This window comes from Triturus cristatus, chromosome 4_2, assembly GCF_964204655.1.
Source record: "Triturus cristatus chromosome 4_2, aTriCri1.1, whole genome shotgun sequence".
In the NCBI taxonomy this organism is placed as follows: domain Eukaryota; kingdom Metazoa; phylum Chordata; class Amphibia; order Caudata; family Salamandridae; genus Triturus; species Triturus cristatus.
This window is the reverse complement of record NC_140586.1, coordinates 930,858,317-930,863,316: the sequence shown is the minus strand read 5'-3', so window position 1 is coordinate 930,863,316 and position 5,000 is coordinate 930,858,317. Positions and strand designations below refer to the sequence as shown.

At 50.0% G+C, this 5,000-nt stretch overlaps 9 non-coding genes across 9 annotated transcripts in view; 6 read left to right on the top strand and 3 right to left on the bottom strand.

Annotated features, from left to right (window-relative positions):
• Positions 1–54, bottom strand: part of TRNAG-GCC (transfer RNA glycine (anticodon GCC)) — a 71-nt gene extending 17 nt beyond the window's left edge. Inside the window, exon 1 of the tRNA in view lies at positions 1–54. This exon is cut by the window's left edge and continues 17 nt beyond it. This is a non-coding gene — a tRNA (tRNA-Gly).
• Positions 55–1,208: 1,154 nt separating this feature from the next.
• On the top strand, positions 1,209–1,282 carry TRNAN-GUU (transfer RNA asparagine (anticodon GUU)). Its single transcript has one exon. It is a non-coding gene; the product is annotated as a tRNA-Asn (tRNA).
• Positions 1,283–1,525: 243 nt separating this feature from the next.
• TRNAW-CCA (transfer RNA tryptophan (anticodon CCA)) lies at positions 1,526–1,597 on the top strand. The gene has a single exon. It is a non-coding gene; the product is annotated as a tRNA-Trp (tRNA).
• Positions 1,598–1,668: 71 nt separating this feature from the next.
• On the bottom strand, positions 1,669–1,739 carry TRNAG-GCC (transfer RNA glycine (anticodon GCC)). The gene has a single exon. It is a non-coding gene; the product is annotated as a tRNA-Gly (tRNA).
• A 1,165-nt stretch (positions 1,740–2,904) lies between these two features.
• Positions 2,905–2,978, top strand: TRNAN-GUU (transfer RNA asparagine (anticodon GUU)). The gene has a single exon. It is a non-coding gene; the product is annotated as a tRNA-Asn (tRNA).
• Positions 2,979–3,221: 243 nt separating this feature from the next.
• On the top strand, positions 3,222–3,293 carry TRNAW-CCA (transfer RNA tryptophan (anticodon CCA)). The gene has a single exon. It is a non-coding gene; the product is annotated as a tRNA-Trp (tRNA).
• A 71-nt stretch (positions 3,294–3,364) lies between these two features.
• Positions 3,365–3,435, bottom strand: TRNAG-GCC (transfer RNA glycine (anticodon GCC)). Its single transcript has one exon. It is a non-coding gene; the product is annotated as a tRNA-Gly (tRNA).
• Positions 3,436–4,589: 1,154 nt separating this feature from the next.
• TRNAN-GUU (transfer RNA asparagine (anticodon GUU)) lies at positions 4,590–4,663 on the top strand. The gene has a single exon. It is a non-coding gene; the product is annotated as a tRNA-Asn (tRNA).
• A 243-nt stretch (positions 4,664–4,906) lies between these two features.
• Positions 4,907–4,978, top strand: TRNAW-CCA (transfer RNA tryptophan (anticodon CCA)). The gene has a single exon. It is a non-coding gene; the product is annotated as a tRNA-Trp (tRNA).
• Positions 4,979–5,000: the final 22 nt, after the last annotated feature.

Here is a 5,000-nt window from a genome sequence, read left to right as displayed (position 1 = left end):
GAACCCGGGCCTCCCGCGTGGCAGGCGAGAATTCTACCACTGAACCACCAATGCTTCACATGTGTAGCTTAGAGACAGAGCTCTGTCCAAGACAGTGATGAGGCGCACGCACTCAAATTGCACACCTATGAACAAAGTGTGTGCAACAGACATTGGAATGCCAACGTTTCACATGATGGCAAGAATCAGATGCAGGAGACTATAAGTATGAATGTTTTTGCATTTGCTGAGGTCACTGGCTTGGGACTAGTGTTGTGCTTATCAGGGCATGATGGCAGGCTGCTCCCGACAGAAGTGGCTCATAGAAGGCAGCCTCCAGATCACCAGCACTATTGTGTTTCAGATCATGTCACTGAACTCTCCTCCTTAAAAATCCTTCCCACTGTCTTTGCCAAATTCCCTGTCCTCCCCGAAATGCTGGGGTGAAACGGGCAGAGTTCTGCGCCCTGCGTCCCTAAAGCGCTCCCAACGCGGCCTACAGCCCTGGTCGGGCACAGCCCTGGTCGGGCTTAGACCACTGGGGCCTCTGGAGAGCAAGACCTCCAGAAGCCTATGGTCAGGCCTATTGCACAGGCATTTTGTGCCTGGCCATTCCGGGATTGTTGTGTTTCAAGGCCCAGCCATCAATACTAATGTGATGGCTTTCCCTGAGAACCCTCATGTCCCTGTCCTCCCAAGAGCCCGAGCTTTTATGTAAAATAAGGTGTGCACCTTGGGCCTTCCCCTTTGCGCTCTCTGCCCCCTCTCTTTCTCCAAAGCTGAGCTCTGCAGGTAAATGTATCTATCTGAGTGAGGGGCTAGGGAGGGCCTTGCCCAGCAGTCTTACAAAGCAAGAGTTCAGAGAAAGCACCTGCTCTGGGAAGGAGACTCCGCTCACAGAGAAGACAAGTCTAACATGCCACAGTGAAGATTGGATGGGCAAGACACACGCCTGACAGGCTGGTAGAACACCACCAGAGGAGCAGATAGCTACGCTAAGAAGGCCACAGAAAAGTCATACATGTATCTCATACACTGGGACTGGTTGTAATACTGGCCCTAACACCATTAGATAGTAGTCTGCGCATCATAACACCCAACAGTGACAAGACACTAAGCAAATGGCAAATGCTGCGTAGGATAAAGACGCCTTATATAACACAAGCTCAAGGCAGGCGCGCACACATAAAGATATATGTTGAGTCTCAGGAGATGTGCTTTTGTCACTAGTCTTTGTGGCGCAATCGGTTAGCGCGTTCGACTGTTAACCGAAAGGTTGGTGGTTCAAGCCCACCCAGGGACGTTTCCTTTTGCATGCATGAAGCACTTTAATAAATCATAGTAATGTGCCTTTGGTCTAGAGCTCCTGCGTGAGACCCTTTCCCTGAACATTTCAATCCTCTGCGTTCTCTCTGCACCTGCACTCAATTTCATCAATAGGATGGAAAACAAAAAGCCAAACCTTGTAATACAACCCTAGGCAGATAAGGAGGTGGGCAAAAATGAAAAGGCTCACAACATTTGCTGATGTGACTCCAAAAGCAAGGACCTCGTGGCGCAACGGTAGCGCGTCTGACTCCAGATCAGAAGGTTGCGTGTTCAAATCACGTCGGGGTCACTGTTTCCCATTTTATGCCCCACTGAGTTCCCATATTTGATTTAGAAAGCAAAGTCAAAAGAACACAGCCTTGCATTGGCCGGGAATCGAACCCGGGCCTCCCGCGTGGCAGGCGAGAATTCTACCACTGAACCACCAATGCTTCACATGTGTAGCTTAGAGACAGAGCTCTGTCCAAGACAGTGATGAGGCGCACGCACTCAAATTGCACACCTATGAACAAAGTGTGTGCAACAGACATTGGAATGCCAACGTTTCACATGATGGCAAGAATCAGATGCAGGAGACTATAAGTATGAATGTTTTTGCATTTGCTGAGGTCACTGGCTTGGGACTAGTGTTGTGCTTATCAGGGCATGATGGCAGGCTGCTCCCGACAGAAGTGGCTCATAGAAGGCAGCCTCCAGATCACCAGCACTATTGTGTTTCAGATCATGTCACTGAACTCTCCTCCTTAAAAATCCTTCCCACTGTCTTTGCCAAATTCCCTGTCCTCCCCGAAATGCTGGGGTGAAACGGGCAGAGTTCTGCGCCCTGCGTCCCTAACGCGCTCCCAACGCGCTCCCAACGCGGCCTACAGCCCTGGTCGGGCACAGCCCTGGTCGGGCTTAGACCACTGGGGCCTCTGGAGAGCAAGACCTCCAGAAGCCTATGGTCAGGCCTATTGCACAGGCATTTTGTGCCTGGCCATTCCGGGATTGTTGTGTTTCAAGGCCCAGCCATCAATACTAATGTGATGGCTTTCCCTGAGAACCCTCATGTCCCTGTCCTCCCAAGAGCCCGAGCTTTTATGTAAAATAAGGTGTGCACCTTGGGCCTTCCCCTTTGCGCTCTCTGCCTCCTCTCTTTCTCCAAAGCTGAGCTCTGCAGGTAAATGTATCTATCTGAGTGAGGGGCTAGGGAGGGCCTTGCCCAGCAGTCTTACAAAGCAAGAGTTCAGAGAAAGCACCTGCTCTGGGAAGGAGACTCCGCTCACAGAGAAGACAAGTCTAACATGCCACAGTGAAGATTGGATGGGCAAGACACACGCCTGACAGGCTGGTAGAACACCACCAGAGGAGCAGATAGCTACGCTAAGAAGGCCACAGAAAAGTCATACATGTATCTCATACACTGGGACTGGTTGTAATACTGGCCCTAACACCATTAGACAGTAGTCTGCGCATCATAACACCCAACAGTGACAAGACACTAAGCAAATGGCAAATGCTGCGTAGGATAAAGATGCCTTATATAACACAAGCTCAAGGCAGGCGCGCACACATAAAGATATATGTTGAGTCTCAGGAGATGTGCTTTTGTCTCTAGTCTCTTTGGCGCAATCGGTTAGCGCGTTCGGCTGTTAACCGAAAGGTTGGTGGTTCAAGCCCACCCAGGGACGTTTCCTTTTGCATGCATGAAGCACTTTAATAAATCATAGTAATGTGCCTTTGGTCTAGAGCTCCTGCGTGAGACCCTTTCCCTGAACATTTCAATCCTCTGCGTTCTCTCTGCACCTGCACTCAATTTCATCAATAGGATGGAAAACAAAAAGCCAAACCTTGTAATACAACCCTAGGCATATAAGGAGGTGGGCAAAAATGAAAAGGCTCACAACATTTGCTGATGTGACTCCAAATGCAAGGACCTCGTGGCGCAACGGTAGCGCGTCTGACTCCAGATCAGAAGGTTGCGTGTTCAAATCACATCGGGGTCACTGTTTCCCATTTTATGCCCCACTGAGTTCCCATATTTGATTTAGAAAGCAAAGTCAAAAGAACACAGCCTTGCATTGGCCGGGAATCGAACCCGGGCCTCCCGCGCGGCAGGCGAGAATTCTACCACTGAACCACCAATGCTTCACATGTGTAGCTTAGAGACAGAGCTCTGTCCAAGACAGTGATGAGGCGCACGCACTCAAATTGCACACCTATGAACAAAGTGTGTGCAACAGACATTGGAATGCCAACGTTTCACATGATGGCAAGAATCAGATGCAGGAGACTATAAGTATGAATGTTTTTGCATTTGCTGAGGTCACTGGCTTGGGACTAGTGTTGTGGTTATCAGGGCATGATGGCAGGCTGCTCCCGACAGAAGGGGCTCATAGAAGGCAGCCTCCAGATCACCAGCACTATTGTGTTTCAGATATTGTCACTGAACTCTCCTCCTTAAAAATCCTTCCCACTGTCTTTGCCAAATTCCCTGTTCTCCCCGAAATGCTGGGGTGAAACGGGCAGAGTTCTGCGCCCTGCGTCCCTAACGCGCTCCCAACGCGGCCTACAGCCCTGGTCGGGCACAGCCCTGGTCGGGCTTAGACCACTGGGGCCTCTGGAGAGCAAGACCTCCAGAAGCCTATGGTCAGGCCTATTGCACAGGCATTTTGTGCCTGGCCATTCCGGGATTGTTGTGTTTCAAGGCCCAGCCATCAATACTAATGTGATGGCTTTCCCTGAGAACCCTCATGTCCCTGTCCTCCCAAGAGCCCGAGCTTTTATGTAAAATAAGGTGTGCACCTTGGGCCTTCCCCTTTGCGCTCTCTGCCCCCTCTCTTTCTCCAAAGCTGAGCTCTGCAGGTAAATGTATCTATCTGAGTGAGGGGCTAGGGAGGGCCTTGCCCAGCAGTCTTACAAAGCAAGAGTTCAGAGAAAGCACCTGCTCTGGGAAGGAGACTCCGCTCACAGAGAAGACAAGTCTAACATGCCACAGTGAAGATTGGATGGGCAAGACACACGCCTGACAGGCTGGTAGAACACCACCAGAGGAGCAGATAGCTACGCTAAGAAGGCCACAGAAAAGTCATACATGTATCTCATACACTGGGACTGGTTGTAATACTGGCCCTAACACCATTAGATAGTAGTCTGCGCATCATAACACCCAACAGTGACAAGACACTAAGCAAATGGCAAATGCTGCGTAGGATAAAGACGCCTTATATAACACAAGCTCAAGGCAGGCGCGCACACATAAAGATATATGTTGGGTCTCAGGAGATGTGCTTTTGTCACTAGTCTCTGTGGCGCAATCGGTTAGCGTGTTCGGCTGTTAACCGAAAGGTTGGTGGTTCAAGCCCACCCAGGGACGTTTCCTTTTGCATGCATGAAGCACTTTAATAAATCATAGTAATGTGCCTTTGGTCTAGAGCTCCTGCGTGAGACCCTTTCCCTGAACATTTCAATCCTCTGCGTTCTCTCTGCACCTGCACTCAATTTCATCAATAGGATGGAAAACAAAAAGCCAAACCTTGTAATACAACCCTAGGCATATAAGGAGGTGGGCAAAAATGAAAAGGCTCACAACATTTGCTGATGTGACTCCAAAAGCAAGGACCTCGTGGCGCAACGGTAGCGCGTCTGACTCCAGATCAGAAGGTTGCGTGTTCAAATCACGTCGGGGTCACTGTTTCCCATTTTATGCCCCA